This window comes from Lissotriton vulgaris, chromosome 2_2, assembly GCF_964263255.1.
Source record: "Lissotriton vulgaris chromosome 2_2, aLisVul1.2, whole genome shotgun sequence".
NCBI classification, from domain to species: Eukaryota; Metazoa; Chordata; class Amphibia; order Caudata; family Salamandridae; genus Lissotriton; species Lissotriton vulgaris.
In genome coordinates, this window is record NC_141688.1 from 82,636,831 (window position 1) to 82,655,875 (window position 19,045).

At 45.9% G+C, this 19,045-nt stretch overlaps 1 pseudogene; it reads left to right on the forward strand.

The window, feature by feature from the left end:
- The first annotated feature begins 5,560 nt into the window (after positions 1-5,560).
- Positions 5,561-6,763, forward strand: LOC147729041 (putative protein ZBED10P; annotated as a pseudogene).
- Positions 6,764-19,045: the final 12,282 nt, after the last annotated feature.

Genomic DNA, 19,045 nt, shown 5'->3' on the forward strand with positions numbered 1-19,045 from the left:
ACCGGTCCCCGGTAGCTTGTTTCCTTCCCAGTATAAGAATTGGCTTGGTAGTTTGGTCTGCCCTGTTCCCATGATGCACTGGGCCAGGGTCAGACTAATTTGCATATAGCCAAGTTCTGAGCTGGGATGGTGCAGTGAGCTAAAAAACGGTGATGGATCAAGCCCTGATCTTTGGACTGGGTAAGAGTGGCCTGCTTAATTCAGACACTCTGTTCATCACCTCCCCCTTTTCTGAATCATTTTTGTCCACCATAAGCGTGGAAGGGTATACTCAGATGTGAGTCCCTAGCTCATTGCACCATCAGGATTCAAGCAAGCCGGGCCGAAGACGGCTGAAATGCCAGAAACCTGTCCCCGGTAGCTTGTTTCCTTCCCAGTATAAGAATTGGCTTGGTAGTTTGGTCTGCCCTGTTCCCATGATGCACTGGGCCAGGGTCAAACTAATTTGCATATAGCCAAGTTCTGAGCTGCGATGGTGCAGTGAGCTAAAAAACGGTGATGGATCAAGCCCTGATCTTTGGACTGGGTAAGAGTGGTCTGCTTAATTCAGACACTCTGTTCATCACCACCCCCTTTTCTGAATCATTTTTGTCCACCATAAGCGTGGAAGGGTATACTCAGATGTGAGTCCCTAGCACATTGCACCATCAGGATTCAAGCAAGCCGGGCCGAAGACGGCTGAAATGCCAGAAACCGGTCCCTGGTAGCTTGTTTCCTTCCCAGTATAAGAATTGGCTTGGTAGTTTGGTCTGCCCTGTTCCCATGATGCACTGGGCCAGGGTCAGACTAATTTGCATATAGCTAAGTTCTGAGCTGGGATGGTGCAGTGAGCTAAAAAACGGTGATGGATCAAGCCCTGATATTTGGACTGGGTAAGAGTGGTCTGCTTAATTCAGACACTCTGTTCATCACCACCCCCTTTTCTGAATCATTTTTGTCCACCATAAGCGTGGAAGTGTATACTCAGATGTGAGTCCCGTGTTTTAATTTGGCGCCTAGAGGAAGCTGGAATAGCGGGGACTGCTCTACAGTGGTTCTGCTCTTTCCTCTCCGGTCGGTCCTTTAAAGTGGCTATACCACCTGGCCAGTCCACCTTCCATCCTTTAGATCTGGGGGTTCCTCAGGGCTCCTCGTTAAGCCCGACCTTGTTCAACCTCTACGTGAAACCGCTAGCTGCGATCGTCAAACAATGGGGTTTGACAATGACCTCATATGCTAACGATACGCAGCTGGCGGTGACACTGAGTGGAGACCCTGAGGTGGAGGCCCCCAGATTCCGAGCAGGACTTGTGGCAGTAGCAAATTGGTTAAGAACCAATTGCTTACAACTGAACCCTAAAAAAAAAGAAAGTTATGGTGTTGGGGAAACATGCAGAGCTTTGGGGTGATCAGTGGTGGCCTCCTGAACTGGGCGTCACTCCCGTTCCAGTTTCCGAAGTAAAAAACTTAGGAGTTTGGCTGGATCCGGCACTTACTTTTACGAGCCATACGAAGAAGGTTGCAGCCACCTGCTACGGTATTTTGCGAGGCTTAAGACCGGTCCTTAAGTTCTTTGATCCCTCCACTCGGCAGCTCGTGGTCCAAGCCACGGTTTTATCTCAGCTGGATTACGGCAGCGCGCTGCTGTTAGGGATAAACCAGGCCGAGGCATCCAGGCTTCAAAGGGTACAGAATGCTGCGGTGCGGGCCATTGTTGGCCTTCCTAGACATTATTCTGTGTCCAGCACTATTTCTGCCCTTCATTGGCTGCCGGTCAGGCAAAGAATTAAGTTCAAGTCGCTTTGCCTGGCCTTTAAAATCATGAAGCTTTCCTCGCTGCCTGCACTTGCTAACTTGCTTATCCCCTACATCCCTTCGAGGTCTTTGAGATCGGAGGCTCTTCATTTTGCGGTCTGCCCCCGCTTTAAACTCAGCAGGATGGGTGGCCGCTCCTACTGAGTGCTTGCCGCTGGTCTGTGGAATTCTCCCCCGGTGCACATCCGTGCTCTGAATAATCTGATCGTTTTTAGACGTGCTATTAAAACTTTTTTGTTTTCTGTACTTGATTAGTTGTTCTTTTCCTTTTTCTTCATGTTATGTTTCAGTACCTGTTCAAGCGCCAGGACCCCCTTCGCTGGGGCAGCTGTGCGCTTTATAAAAAAAAAATCAATCAAAAAAAATCAATAGCTCATTGCACCATCAGGATTCAAGCAAGCCGGGCCGAAGACGGCTGAAATGCCAGAAACCGGTCCCCGGTAGCTTGTTTTCTTCCCAGTATAAGAATTGGCTTGGTAGTTTGGTCTGCCCTGTTCCCATGATGCACTGGGCCAGGGTCAGACTAATTTGCATATAGCCAAGTTCTGAGCTGGGATGGTGCAGTGAGCTAAAAAACGGTGATGGATCAAGCCCTGATCTTTGGACTGGGTAAGAGTGGTCTGCTTAATTCAGACACTCTGTTCATCACCACCCCCTTTTCTGAATCATTTTTGTCCACCATAAGCGTGGTCGTTCTTGCTTGCAACCTGACCCCTTGCCAGACACCCGGATGCAGCTGGTTTCTTAGCGCTCACGGAATTGCGTGTTACTTGGAAGGATTTTCAAGCGTTTTTTAATCCCAGCCGTACTCGTATAAAGCCGGCTTTGATGCTGCAACTTTACCCTTTTGCCATACACCCGGATGCAGCGGGTTTCTAAGCGCTCACGAAATCGTGTGTTCCTAGAGAGATTTTTATGCGTTTTATCCTAGCCGTACTTGCTTAAAGCCGGCCTTGAAGCTACACCGTTCCCATCTTGAACATCAGAAGAGCTTAGCGTGCAGACCGTTACAACGCTTAAAGTACCCTCATTAAAGTTATCACGCCATTCTTGGCTCCACATTAAAGCCCCCAGAATCGGAATTTCCCTTTTCCAGAAATGAGGGTCCCCATTGAGTGACAACGTTTATTTAACCCTTTGGTTCCCTACATTTTAATATATATTCTCTTGATACCGGTCTGCCGCTCGTCTGGAACCCATATTCTGAATACACAAAATCGACTCTATTGGTTTTGTGATCATACATTGGATGCCTGTTTTTATATCATAACCTAAATAAAAGAAAAACGCTGTTCACGCATGCAAGTATTAGAACTTTTTGATGGTTATAGTCCTGAGGAAGGCATATTGTATATGTCGAAACGCGTCGACTGGATGCCATCTGACCTCTTTTAATTCATTTTATGAATACATATGTATCATCATTTTTATCAATTGTGATTAATGCACTTACTTTTTATTCCCTTATTTTATAAAATTAAAAATTAATAATTTTTTCTAACTGAACTAGTTTGTTTGTTGTATCTATTGTGTATTTTCCTCAGTGTATGCCTGGGATTGTTATTTTTCACATATTGTTTACCCTGTCCCAGGATATCTATCCTCATCAGGGGGTCCTTGTTACCTACAGTCGACACTCTGTTCATCTCCACCCCTTTTCTGAATCATTCTTGAGTGCTTTAGAGGCAGCCAGTATAGTTGTTCAATCACCATCGACCAGTGATGTTGGCTCATCGCAAGAAAGTAACAGCATCCCTCAATCAACACAGGTTGTTGTAACTCATCTGACGAGTGTTCAACAACCACAGCCGCAACAACAACCACATGTGCAAGTACAAGCCGAAGTACATGTGGAAGGAGAGGCAGCGCAAGGAGATGCGCAAGCAGAGGTGCATGGAGCGGCACAAGTGGCGACAATAGTTGTTCCTCCTGAAGTAGGGGCACATCAGGAAATCGACATTCAAGCCGAGGTATCATTTGAGGAAGCTACTCCTCCTGATCATTCATTGTTTTCCAGATCCCTAGCAAGGAAAAGATCAAGGATGGTGTCTACATCTTCTTCAAGCCCCCTTCCTTCTGATGATATGGATGAAAATTGGGAACCACCACGGCCGTCTGAGAGTGAGGCACACCATGATCTGACAAAGGTAGCTAAGCGTAAAAGGAAGGTCCCCGAAAGTCTTGTACTTATGGAGTGTGATGATGACGCTGAACAAGAAGTGGCGTATACTCCTGCTGATGAAGACTCTTACAACGACGAAGCAGTCATCATAAACGTCACTGCAGCCCCAGCGGGCATGCAGCAAACAGACATTTTGACCCTAGCCCGAAAAGCTGCTGAGTGTAATGTTGTCGACGAGGCAATGGGACCACCACAGTTAACTAGTACACTACCACCTACCGTTTCCATATTTTCTCGCCAGAAGGGACCTTCATCCACCTCGACCTCTATTTCCTCAATTAGTGGTGCTGCAAGTGCAAAACGTAGTAAAGTTCGGCAACACACATCCTCCACTTCATCTGGCATTAGCATGACCAGTATCGCCTCCTCCGCCCCCCACAAACATTTGAAGTCCGCAGTTTGTGACTTCTTTAGTATTAGCACAACAAGGGAAAACATAGCCATTTGTACCATTTGTAAGCTTGGAGTTAGTCGTGGTAAGCTTGGTACCAACTATGGTACCAGAGGCCAGAGAGGTCATCTTGAGAGACAGCACACTGTCAAATGGCATGCGCACCTAAAGGAGATCAAGGAAGCCCGAATTGCAAGTCAACAAACTGTATCCGTTGATGTTTCATCTGATGATGACGAGGAGGAAGAAGCGTCAAACATTTCTTCACTTACACCCAGTACCCCTGTCAGCAGCATACCCCCTGCAAGATATGTGAGCCACACTAAGAGTGTGGGAGAGAGTGAGACACCAATGCGAAAAAGTTCATCATCACTGAGCGTAACTGGGTCGAAGAAGTCATCATCATCATCATCCCGTAAAATGGTCCAGCCCACCATTAGAAGCATGTTGTTTTCAGATGCGCCATTTGAACGCAACCACCCAATGACGCGTCTGTATAACACTAAGCTGGTTAAAATGCTAGCGCTGGACCTTCTCCCTTTTTCTTTTGTGGAAAGGGTTGGTTTCCTTGAATTAGTGGCAACGCTCTGTCCTAAATGGAAGGTTCTTAGCTGGTTCTATTTTGCCAGAGTTGCGGTTCCAGCACTACATGAAGATGTGCTGGAGGTGATTGGGGCAGCTTTGCAGAAGAGTGCTGTTCACACTATACATCTGACAACAGACATTTGGACCAGTTGCCAAGGCGTTGATTACATGTGCATCACTGCACACTGGGTCTCTTTTTCAGTGGTTACAGCAAAGCTAAGGGCAGGTGTTGACCAGGACAACGTTTTTAAAGCTGCTCGGAAACATGCAAAACTAGCCATGATTGGCATGGAGAAAAGACATACAGTGAAAACATTTTGCAGGAGTTTAACACAAAGGTCTTTCAATGGCTGTCCCCAATAAAACGCAAGATTGGTTATGTTTCCACGGATAATGGCGCCAATGTAGTTAAGGCCATGGATATGGATAACTATTTCAGAGTGCCGTGTTTGGCGCACTGTATAAACCTGGTTGTTAAAAAATTCCTGAGTGAAGAAAGTCCAGTGTGCGAGTTACTGACCACCTGCCGAAGAATGTGCACACATTTCAACCATTCTTTTAAGGCCCGGAAGCATCTGACGGGCCTGCTACATGAACGTAAACTGCCAGTGAAAGCACTCATCCAGGAGGTGGCAACACGTTGGAACTCAACCTTCTACATGCTTGAGCGTCTGTTTGAGCAGTGTGCGGTAGTCGATCAGGATTTCTTTACACAGGGTGCAGCTATGAAGGACCTGAGGATACATGCGGAGCAATGGGAGCTAGTTCAAAGCCTGACAGACATGCTTCGTCCTTTTGAGGTCTTCACGCGTGCAGTCAGCAGGGAGGACTGTAATTTGGGAAAAGCTATACCATTGTTGCGCATGCTAGAGCACCAACTGAAGGCGGTGTCGTCTACGTTACAAAAAGATGAACAAAAGCAAGAAGCTTTTGATTTGGCGTAGAAATTATTTGAGCGCCTACTTTGCGATGAACGTCTTCAAAAGATCCACACAGAACAGCATTACATTTGTGCTACTATTCTGAATCCACGGTACAAAAATGCACTGGCAGGCAGAGTATTCTTTCCTTTTGATGACGCAGAAGTTACAAAGTACAAACGTTGGCTAGCTTTGTCAGCCACTCGGTTTGAAAGAGAATGGCAGGAAATTGAAGGAAAAGGCAGTACATCAGCATCAGCAGGCCATCCGGAGTCAAAAGAATCCACTTCTGCATCTGTGGCTGTCGCAGAAGTGAGTGATTTTCCCTCTCAGCCGTTAAAGACACCAGCAACCGGATCATCTGCACCAGACACAACAGTAACATTGTGTGAAGAAGAGGATTGGCTAACGCAGCTTGGGTTTGCTTCCCAAAAGGTCCCAGCAAAAAGTAAGCAAAGTGGAGGAACCCTGGAGAACCTTGAGTCGATGGCGCAGGACTATCTGAATGACTCAACAGAGGTCTATGTTCATGATGACCCATTGGCGTATTGGCATGGGAAAAAAGAATTATGGCCAGAGATCTCCAACCTGGCTATAAATTACTTGTATTGCCCACTTGCAAGCCTGTCTTTTGAACGTGTTTTCAGTACTTCTGGTGGCATTGTAACTTGCAAAAGGACCCGCCTCTCGCCCAAAAATGTGGAGAGGTTAACAATGATCAAGATAAATCAGCACCTCATACCACCAGATTACAAAATACGAGAATACACGCAGGAAGATGAGGAGGACACCAACTTAGATGAGGGAAGTTCTTCTCTGTTAGGTGACCTACTCCCGCCTGAATTCACAGAGTATGAGGACAAACTCTTCTTCCCTGACACCGAGCCCTGAAAATGAGCCAATGAAACAGTAACCTTCTTTTTTGTCCTTATTCACTTTAATTCCTGTGTGTCTGTCTTTCTTTGTTTTGTAAAATCTATATAAAAAAACTTTAATCACCTAAGCACAAAAACAAGCCCATCAGCAGAACTGTCTTCACTTATTTGCTTATTGATTTGAAGGTGCCGCAGTCTGCATTCATCAGGTTCACAAGTTCACAAGAACATGCTCCTCTATCCTCCTCCTCCAGACTCCTATTTCCCTCAAAGCAGATGGCTGGATTACGCTCAATGAAGAAAGACTCTGCACTTGTGGGGGTGTTCTACTTCTTTGCGGGTGAGTTGACGGGTCTGGGGCCATTGCTGGGAAGATCTAATACCGGATAAAAGTGGTTTGGACAAAATCGGAGGCTAAATTGTTTTTGCGTTTTTGCTGACTTGCTTGTCTTTGAGGTGCTGTTTGGGGGGTTCTGGGTGTTTGTGGGTGGGTTTTGGGGTCTGGGAGCACTGCTGGCACAGTCTAATGTTGATTGCATTTGTTTTCCAGGACATCCATGGTGGAAAAGTGGAGTTATGACCTAGCTGCACAGCGCGTTTGGACAGAATTGAAAGAAGGCTGAAAAATATTGTAAGTATGATATTTTCCATTTTTGCTTTTTGCCTGTTTGAGGGTGTTGTGCTTTTTTGCGGGTGGGTTGTCGAGTCTTGGAGCATTGCTGGGAAGGTCTAATACCGGATAAAAGTAGTTTGGCGAAAATCAGAGTTGAAAAAGTTTTTGCCTTTTTGCTCACTATCATGTTTTCGGGGGCCTGTTTGGGGGGCTTCCTGGGGTTTGTGGGTGGGTTTCGGGGTCTTGGAGCAACGCTGGGTATAGATACTTTTGATTGCAAGTGGTTTTAAGCAAATCCATGGTGGCAAAGGGGAGTTAGGCCCTAGCTGCAGAGCGCGCGTGGAGTGATTTTGGAAATTTGCCTGAAAATTGCTGTCCCCATTTTTGTAGTTTTGCTTTTTGGCTGTTTGGGGGTCTTCTACTAGTTTTCGCCTGGGTTGATGGCTCTGGGGCCATTGCTGGGAAGGTCTAATACCGGATAAAAGTGGTTTGGACAAAATCGTAGGCGAATTTTTTTTTGCGTTTTTGCTGATTTGCTTGTCTTTGAGGTGCTGTTTGGGGGGGTTCCGGCTGTTTGTGGGTGGGTTTTGGGGTCTGGGAGCACTGCTGGCACAGTCTAATGTTGATTGCATTTGTTTTCCAGGACATCCATGGTGGAAAAGTGGAGTTATGACCTAGCTGCATAGCGCGTTTGGACATAATTGAAAGAAGGCTGAAAAATATTGTAAGTATGATATTTTCCATTTTTGCTTTTTGCCTGTTTGGGGGTGTTGGGCTTTTTTGCGGGTGGGTTGGCGGGTCTTGGGGCATTGCTGGGAAGGTCTAATAACGCATAAAAGTGGTTTGGAGAAAATCAGAGTTGAAAAGTTTTTGCCTTTTTGCTCACTATCCTGTTTTCGGGGGCCTGTTTGGGGGGTTCCTGGTTTTTGGGGGTGGGTTTTGGGGTCTGGGAGCACTGCTGGGTATGGATACTTATGATTGCAAGAGGTTTGAAGCAAATCCATGGTGGCAAAGGGGAATAAGGGCCTAGCTGCAGAGCGCGCGGAGTGATTTTGGAAATTTGCCTAAAAATTACAAAGTCCCCATTTTTGTAGTTTTGCTTTTTGGCTGTTTGGGGGTCTTCTTTGATTATTATTATAATGGAATTTTTGTAAGGTGCATGGTTACGCGCCCCGGCGTGTCCCCGCGCTGAGTGAGAAGTATGAAATGGCCAGAACAGGGGGTTACATCAGTACTGAGCGAAAGAGGTGAGTTTTTAGAGCTCTGCGGAACTTGGCTTCAGACGGTTCGAGACGCAGCTCCATCGGAAGCAAATTCCAGCTCTTGGCTGCAAGGAGCCTGAAAGATCTGACCCCCATTCGATGCTTTCTGGATTTTGGGGACGACTACCAGTCCGGTGCCAGAAGATCTGAGCATCCGCTCCGGTCTGTAGGGGGTGATGAGGCTGTGTAGGGGATCGGGCGCCCTGCCCCCGATAATGCGGTGACACATACATAGTGCTTTGAAGGTGATCCTTTCTCTGATCGGAAGCCAGTGTAGGGGCTTCAAAGCAGCTTTAGAGGCCGTTCTCCTAGGAAGCCTCAGCACCAGCCGGGCTGTGGCATTTTGAAGTACCTGGAGACGATTGAGGCTTTTAGCTGTTATTCCCAGATAGAGGAGGTTGGAGTAATCGAGTCTTGATGTGACCAAGGCATGCACCAGAGTCTGCCTGGCACTAACTGGAAGTAGGTCCAGGATCTTCCGTAGACTCTTGAGTATACCGAAGCACATTCCAACAACCCGATCAATCTGGGGAGCAAATGACAGATCGGAGTCAAACATAACCCCAAGATTTTTGGCCTGTTGACAGGGCACTGGAGTGGAGCATAGGCATCCTGGCCACCATGCCGAGGACCACACATTCGGACCACCTCCCACCATGAGCACTTCAGTTTTGGACCCATCAACTTCAGGCAGTTGTTAGACATCCAGGATGCAAGCTCCTGCATGCAAGCACTGAAGCTGGATGCCGCAACATCAGGTGCCCGTGACAGCGAGATGACCAGCTGTGTGTCATCGGCATATGACACTAGTTGGATGCCATGACTTTCCACAATGGTGGCTACAGGGGAAGCGTAAAGGTTAAACAGGGCAGGGCTCAGGGCAGAGCCCTGAGGAACCCCTTGATCAAGATTGAGCACACAAGAGTAGTGTTCTCCCTGTCTGACCTGAATACCCCTATCGGTCAGGAAAGATTGGATCCACCTCAGTGCTGACCCAGTGACTCCACCTTTGTTGAGGCACTGTAGCAAGGTGAAATGTGCTACAGTGTCAAAGGCTGCACTAAGGTCAAGTAGAATGAGGGCCATAGTATGCCCCTCATCTACCCCTTGCCTGATGGTCTCAGTGGCCATGAGCAGCGCAGACTCCGTGGAGTGGCGTGAACGAAAGCCAAACTGAGTAGGATGAAGCAGGTTGGCTTTCTCCACAAATGCCATGAGTTGAAGATTTGCCACCTTTTGTGCCATTTTGGCCAGGTAGGGGACGAGTGAGATAGGACGGAGATTGTCCAGCTTGTCCCAACTAAGATTCAGTTTTTTTTGAAGCGGGAGTACTACAGCCTGCTTCCAACTTTTGGGTACGGTGTTGGATCTGAAAGAAAGATCCAGAACATCCCTAATATAAGGTTCAAGGATCTCGATACTCTCTCCAAGAGTTTCCTCCTGGGTTGGCGGCTCTGGGGCCATTGCTGGGGAGGTCTAATACCGGATAAAAGTGGTTTGGACAAAATCGGAGCAGAATGTTATGTTAACGTCCTCAGGATTGGTTTGTTGAATAGTACGCCCACCTCTAGATCGAATCAACGCCTGACTAGCCGTTATGGCACAGAGCATTGAGAGGATCAAGCAAGGGGAAAAATAAGGAACAGATCAGGGAAGGAAAGGAAGGGGACAGCAGGGAGGGAGATCTGTAAGACATAAACAGAGCATATATATAAGATACTGTTTGCACCAGAACTAAGATCACATTTACAACCACCGTATAGGAGGTATACCTGTAAAAGGAAAATATAACTCTTGGAGATGTGCAGAGGTATCTGGCAGCTTAGAATTGTTGCGGTGTAACTGCAGCAAATACAAAAACATAGGACAGGTATGATACAAATGTCTAATCCTTCCTGAGGCTCGCTATACCATGTCACCTAGATATGAGAACCTACCTATGTATCCCTCTATATTTACATCACAGGGCATGAGTGTATCCATACACCTTCGGAATCCCTGTTAAATAGAAGGTTAAATACAATAATTAACACCTGAATCACAATGTTGCATGCACACTGCCACCTCTAAATATAGCATTCAGTTCAAAGGAAAACAAACACTGGAATCCGCTGGACTCTAGTTAACTCCCCTCTGGTACTGGTTAGGTCAGCGCCGGGACGCTCCGTTGCTGGGGCAGCTGTTTGCGCTTTAACAAATAAATAACATAACATAACATAACATACTCCTTATCTGGTTTCAGTTCCTGATCCAAAAGTGTATATCCAAAAAGAAACCACACGGGGTCATGCGATCCCTGTACACCAGAAACCTAGCGCAAGAACCACTCCGTTGGCCGAAAACACCAACCGAGCCAATCCACTGGAAATAAGGCACAACCCAAAGTCACGGTAACAGCCGTTACCGAGCAGCTCACGAAACACAAAGACTCAAGAAACACAGCGATCCCGCTGCGAAGCACGGTGGTGCCAGGCACCCTTACCCCACCAGGCACTACGAACACTGAATCAGCACAGTCCAAAACTCTAGAGGAATTCCCGACACTTGCCTCAGCCGCCGGCTTCCTTTCATGTCTTCCCGTGTGATTGTGGTAACCGCAAAGGATCACGGGAACGGTAGTTTCAGCCCAAGGCGTGCCGGGAATCGCAGTTCGTTCCAATTGCGATCATGACACAGAAAAAGATTTTGCGCTTTTGATCACTTGCCTGTCTTTGGGGTGCTGTTTGGCGGGCTTTTAGGTTGTTGTGGGTGGGTTTTGGGGTCTGGGAGCACTTCTGGCACAGTCTAATGTGGATTTCATTTGTTTTTCAGGAAATCCATGGTGGAAAAGGGAAGTTAGGGCCTAGCTGCACAGCGCGTTTGGACAGAATTGAAAAGAAGGCCGAAAATATTCTAAGTATGAGATTTTCCATTTTTGCTTTTTGCCTGTATGGGGGTGTTCTGCTTTTTTTGTGGGTGGGTTGGCAGGTCTTTGGGCATTGCTGGGAAGGTCTAATACCGGATAAAAGTGGTTTGGAGAAAATCTATGCTGAAAAGCGTTTTGGCACATTAACTTAGGGCTCGTTACAGTTAGCACTAGCAGCAGGATTGCACGTGTTTCGGGGTGTTCTAGATTTTTGCAACTGAGTTCTGGGGTCTTAGAGCACTCGTGGGAATGTGTAATTTCGGTTGCAAGTGCTTTGAAGAAAATCCATGGTGGGAAAGGGGAGATTTGGCCTACTTAAAGAAAGCGTTTGCCACTATTCTTAACTTAGGGCTTGTTAGGGTTAGCAGTATTGTATTGCATGTGTTTGGGCGGGGGGCTGTTTGTGGGGGGGTTTAAGAGTCTTGGAGCGATGCTGGGTATGGATACTTTTGCTTGCTTGCAAGTGGTTTGAATACAATCCACGGTGGGTAAGGGGGGATTTGGGCCTACTTTACTTTCAAAGTACGTTTTGTCACCATTTTCTACTAGGCCTCGTTTTTTTAGATCTGATTGGGGGTCTTCTACATTTTTGCGACTGGGTTTAGTAAGGGTCTGGGAGCACTGCTGGGAAGGTCTAATTTTGTTCTAAAACACAGTTTACAGTACACCTAGCTTGAGGGGAAAGATCCGCTAAATTAATTCGCCCATACTTATTTATCCTTCAAAAGGAGACTCAGACAGAGTACGCACTTTCAAAAATATTGTACTGTCAATTAGGAAACTCAAAGTGTGACTTTTTGCACTACACAGCATACATACCTTATATTTATTTGTCAGTGGTGTTCTAATATCACTTCCTGTTTTTCCATCAATAATTACAGGCCGGGTTTCAGCCTGTGCAATGGGAAAAGGATGAAGTCAGACTTCACATTAGCGAGCTGCAATTCAGCATCCGCCAGGCAGGCAGTGGACAGGGTGTCTTCTGGTCACCAACATTGATGGACGGAGCGTCAGATGGAATGGAGGAGTCACGCTAATAAGAGGAATGGTTGGATGCATCTTACAACTTCCCAAATTCAACAGGACAACTACAACAACATACAGATACAGTATCCGTTCTTTTCTAATTATCTTTTAAGTAATGTTATTGCTGTGAACTTCTATGAGTGTGACTCTGCATTTCTTTGATCTCTGCTTCTAAATTCATCCCTACAGCCATTGTATAGGTTTTACTTCTGCTATTTTTCAAACCTAATTTAATGTACGAAGTGTTTCTCTGAGTGAAGAGATAGGCAAGCGAAAACGCATAATTATTACTGCAAACCTGTACTATCGCATTCTTTCATTCACGGTTGTCGAAAGTACTACTTACTTTTCAGTAACCATGCATGCAGTAGTGCATGCACTTCCTTTATGTCACTTAAAAGATTTATGGTTAGCTTTGTACCCAAAGATTTATTTATCTTCAATTATTTTATGGCCATGCTGTGCTTTTTTTTCTTCTCTCAACAAAACTTTCCCAAAAACCCCCATTCCCATCCATTTTCCAAACCCTAACCCTCTTCCCCCGGGCTGTGTGGTTTTGATTGATGTGTGACTAAATGACAGCAATAATTCCACACACTTGCTGGGGAGGATAAGGTCATAGCAACAGGCTGGTGAAGGAATCCGAGGAAATATTCTATTCTTACTCAGATTGACACTGAGTCACTATTGGCAAATGAAAGCAGATTTTCATGTGCGCCATCAACTTGATTGGTCATCAAGAACATCCTCCTCCTACACATGGCAAATTATTACGCTGCTGTGTCCTCCACCTTTAGTGCTATTTCTTGTAGTAGTAGCCAATGTCAAAGAAATTCAACGCAAGTACTAGTTATACTTTCAATACTTTACCGTTTGGTAGGCTACATTGTGGCACTGTTCTAGTGTACTGTCACCTGCTTTATTCTCTATCGTACCGTTCTAATGCTTTGGTAAGGACAAACAAGGTTTCATTTTCTTTTTTTTCAGATGCTGCAACTGCCACTGTGTAACACCACAACTGCCACCGCAATGATGACATTTCATTCGCCCAGGATTGCCAACCTTAATCACCATTTCACATGCAGCCAGCCCTGTGCCTAGCCCTATTTCCAAACACAAATTACAGGTAAGATAAGTGTTTGGGGGGAGGTAGTATAATGGAGTATTAGGAGAGACGAGAGAATGACGGTCCTAGGACTATTAAATTCACTTACTCTGTGAGAGACACTTGGTTTTGAAAACATTTGGGCCATTAGTACTTACACAACTTGAATCAAGATGCCACTTACGTTTCAGGACTGTTAAACCCCCACCCACCAGCCTCAAATCAGTAAAAAACATGTATGCTAAGATAAAGTTTAAAGTATATTTATATATCCCTAACATAAATAATCTCCCCCAAGAAACCCAACCCACCCCCCCTCCTGAACCCCAACGAATGTCCCTGAAAACTAAGTCCAAAAAAGTAGAAAACCCAACTCCCAATTCCCACCCCCCAGAAGTCTTTAAAAAAGGGGCAAGGGACAGTCTCCTCCTACTGCTGGCTGCTGTTGACTTTTCGGGCCAGGTCGGCATGCTCCTTGCGGAGGGTCTCAAGCAGGGTTTTGGTGTTGAGGAGCTCCTGCTCGAGGACGGAAACCCTCAGGAAAAGGCGGTGCATCCTTTTTTTGAAACTGCTGTGGGGGGCAGCTGATTTCTTTGCTGTTCGGCGGTGGCATGTGGCTGCGGTACCCCGGCTCCGTACCGCTGGAGACCTGCTGCACTGACTGACTGACCCAGGGAGCGCGGAGGAGGATGCAGGTGTTGCCGTGGATGTTGTTGACGTACTCTGCATGTCCTCCTCCTCCTGGGCCACCAGCCGCCGATATTCGGCGACAGTGGCCTCCAGCCTCCGTTGCTGGGCCCTTTTAGCCAGCTCCTTCCGTGTTGGTTTGGAAGGAGCATCTATATGAAAAAAGAAAGACATCGTCTGTAACCAATGCTCTTTAAGATTAACACAAAATGATTCAGCAGAAGGTTGTGTCACAGCAGAACTAGCAACTTGCAAGCGCAGTACATAACTATTGTGGCCAGTATCTATCTAACCACTATGGACTCACTCCATTAGAGTTGACTATGACAGTACACCAGTCTTATTCTTCTTCTTCTCTCTTGTTTAGCAAAATTGGTACGTTAACTTCTGCAAGCCGGCATAATGCCAGCGCAGTTAACTTGCACCCGAGAAAAACAGACGCCCGCCATGATGAGTGAGACAGACTTGCGTTACTGTGCCAGTCCAGTACATGCAGGTGGTGATGCTCTTACTTTTCTATTATGGGTGGCACTGAGAATACTCTGTTACAAGGGCTATTGCTTAATTAATTTAATTTTCACCCTGCAGTGCCAATGAATACTAGAAACGGAAAATGAAGAAGATAAATAATCTGATTATCTATCACTGCACATGGTATGTAGTTGCTTACATATGGGATGACTTTAGGTGCTTTGCTTTTTATTGAGTGAACAGTGATACATCCACACATGAATGACCGAGTTCTACTAAACTTATTAACAGAGGTAGTGAGTGGCCATCGTAATAGCCAGATATATGCTGTGCTTGCAATACAAACTACTGCTACTATTCATGGTAGTATTCGGACAAAATTACAACTTCTTTTCCTTGCCTTTCGTACACTGGGACTGACGTGCAGGTGCAGTGTTACATGCTCTTCAAAGTAACACTTAGTTCATCCAGTGACCGTCTACTCTCTCTAGATACACATATGCTATCTAAGAGTCAGATAGTACCATGATCCAGGCATCCATCCATTCAAACTATAGGTCAATCATTCTTCTTCATGTCTCTCATCTGGACAAACCTTACGTTTTCTCACGGGGAGCACACTATGCAGTCTGCAATCTCAATAAGTAAGAATATAAGAGCTTACCACTGCCCGCCACTACCGTGCCAACCCGCACAGCAGTTTCGTCCGGCACTTGCACCGCCTCCTCCCCTGAAGTCTCCTCCTCCACCTCCGTGCTGGGCCCAGCAACAGATGTTCCACCTACAAAGTACATTTAAGAATGTTAGATGTCATAGACATACACCACTCACTAGTATTTTGTCTAGGAATGAAGAAATGTGAATACCGAAACCAATCTAATAATTTGTGACTGTCTACTCTAAAGTAAAAATGTCCCTTTTTCCAGGGAAGGGTGTTGTCTTGCTGCACTTTTTGGCACAACTGATGACTGCTTGTTTTTTAACACGCACCATTTTTCTCATAACAGACAGAAGCTTCACTTCTAAGAACAAATCATCATCACTAGGACGGAGTGACCAACGATTCAGCAGCAAAAAGAAAATTTAAAGTTCAAACCAGGTGAGGGCTCGGCTTGGCCACAATAAATGTGAGAAAGAAATCATCACTAAGCACTTTTCCATTTTAAATCAACCGTTTATGTTTTATGACAAGCTTGATTTTAATAAATATTTTTACTTTTAATAAAGCTTTAAAACTTAAATATACTCTGTGGTTTTTGGTCAAGAGTGAATGAGCAAAAGGTTTTGCAATTTGCAAGCATGAGTCCGTGCCTCTGACACTTCTGGACCCTGACTCCGTACTCTTGTCCTGCGTTGGATAATCATCATTGGGGATCAATCATCGATGAATTCAGGAGCTAAATGACTCTGCCACACTATCTAGTCAGTAAGGAGATTGGGGGTTCTTCAAAGTATGATATCACTGAGGTATGTGGAAAGTCTACCTGCGCCTATTATAATTGATAAACAATGCACTATTTAGTGTCCATAGTTCTGTTTGTGCAGATTTGTCCCTGCAACAGTAGTAGTATGGATTGTCCTCCTATCCAAACCAAAAGTAAAGTAGTATCTTATTCTTTCTTGGTGGTCATTCACATTTTATTGTGGGGAATTGTCAAAGCATAAACATTTAGAAGACTTGAAAAGACATTATGGACAATCCCAGAGGACTGCACTCAGTGCATTGAGCTATTGCTGCCTAGAATGGGAGTTTCGGTTAACACCTTTTGCCAACTGTGCAATCTTAGTTAGCTACACAGACAGACTAATAAGAATAATCTAGTAATGCCGCAGGGAGTCATAGTAGAGGCAGGATAAGAATTTAGATACAGTCTACAAGAAGATCAAAGACGATTTAGAAAAAATCGAATTAGGAACGCTAGAAAAAAATAGGTACTCTATATTAAAATGAAAACTTACTGGGGCCAGCAAAGGAGCCCTCGCCTGACCGATCCTGGCCTGCATCCAGTAATACAGCAGCCTCCTCCTCTGTCCTCTTGCCCCTGGGGGAGCTGATGTACAACATGAAAGAAAGAAAGACCCAAAAACATGGATGATTGTTGTCAACCAAATCAAACATTTCAAAAGAACAATAACAAAATATTTTGGCGAAATAGCAAATAGACAACTATTCCACAGGATATTTTGACCTATCTCATGTGGTCTACTACGATATTAGTATTGCTTGATTTGCGGACCGTCGACTTGGAAAGTTATGTAACTCACTAAACAAACTACTAAAAAGGTTTGCCTAGGACTGGCATGCAGCAGTCCGCAGCACGCGAAGTGACAGACAAACTCCATTGTGATTGCAGATCAGCGGCAACACTAAAAAGTTTCCTACTACATTAACCAGTCATTAAAATACTCAAACTATCAATCTACCACCACTATTTCTTCTTATTGCCAGGTGTACAAAGGAAGGACTGGACTTGAGTCTGTAGGGGCAGATTTACAAGCCCCTTGCGTCTCTTTTGCTCTATTGTTGCGTGACTTTTGTGACGCAGCGGCAGAACAAAAGAGGCGCCATGGTGCGACATATATTAACAACGTGACGCATATGGGAGATGAATCACGTTGTAACGCCCTGCGCCATCAGAGGGCGTTCCGGCGCAAGGGAGGGCGTTCCTGTGCAGGAACGCATCCTAAAAGTGGCTGAGGGAAATCTACAAGACTTCAATCAGTCACTTTTAGGACAATGATGCGTGACGCAAACCCTGCGCCTGCTTGAAGCAGACGTACGTCGTGACGCAGCATTGGGGAGATAGGGCACCCCAGAGCATTGCTGGAGCTGCGCCATCATTGCAACGCAACTCCAGCAATGCGCCGCCTTTACGGCACAGATGCGTAACGCTTTAGTGACGTTTTGGGCCCATGGTGCGCCGCATTGTAAATATGGCGCACCATGGGTGGTGGTGGTGTGGCGCACAATTACTGGCGCATCCCTGCTACTTTGCAGGGATGCACCGGTAATTGAAAATCTGACCCTTAGTGTCTAGCATTACGCAGTTCTTTAAACTACACTCATACATAATTTCTCAGGCCAATGAAATGAACACAAAATCGAAAACAAATAAGCATAGTAGCAACGCTACTGAGAAGGAGAGCAGTGCACCTGAAATGCCCAGAAGATTTTGAAATATAATTAAATTTACCTACAATGTAATCAGCAGCATTATTGCTCTTGGTAAAAAACAAAAATTTGCAATATAATAACACACAGAGCAGGAGAAAACAGAGTAGTGATGAAATAGCTACTACTACTCACCAAGCCCGGGGATCTCGAGGCCGAGCAGGTCGACCAAGTCGCGTTCCCGATCCAGGAGATCCGTCCAACGGTGGGTGGCCTGGTTGTAGGTGCGCCGGACCCAAGAGTGTTGGTACATGGCCCGGCACACCTTCTCCCACGCTTCCGGCACTCCCGGATCCCGTAGCCGCTAGCGACCTTGCCGCCTGCCATGATAGTCCTGGGGAGGCGGCGCTGGACATAAAAAACTAGTGGGGCCACCTCCTCCACGCTAAAGATCTCCCGGGCTGTGACTGTCTCCCCCCTCAAACGCCCGCAAGGGAGCCGGGCACGGGGTGCGGGACCCTTCCCCTTCTCAAGCTGCTTCCCGGCTCCCTTTACCATGGTCTGGGCAGAAAGGAAGGTCAATAATAAATAAGAAATAGAATAGGGAAGAAGAAAAGAAAAGAGTTTAAAAAAGTAGTTTAAAATTAACCAAAAGTAGCAGAAAACACAAAAATATAGAGCTAGAAAAATAGAGGGATAGATAATAAGTAAAATAGATTAAAAAACTTCAAACAAGCAAAGGATGGCAGAGATTGACAGAGGATACAGAAAGCATGCCCAGAACCATAGCACTGAATGTGAAACAAGATGGCCGTGCCCGTTCACGACCGCATGGGTAAGTTCGCGCAAGATTTCCCTCGCGATCACACGCCAACTTGTACTAGCGAGCCGCACACTTTGCGAGATTACACATAGGGCCCGGAAACGGAAATACGTCATGCAAACAAGATAGCCGCGCCCGTGAACGACCGTGAGGGTAACTTCTCGCCGTTGCGCTACAAGCGGCTCGCTAAAACGCACAAAACCTTGCGAACTAACACGCCGCAAACAAACAAATTGCATATTCGCATGAATTCGCAGCTTCCAAATTCGATCTCGCTCAAATTCGCGCACCGTG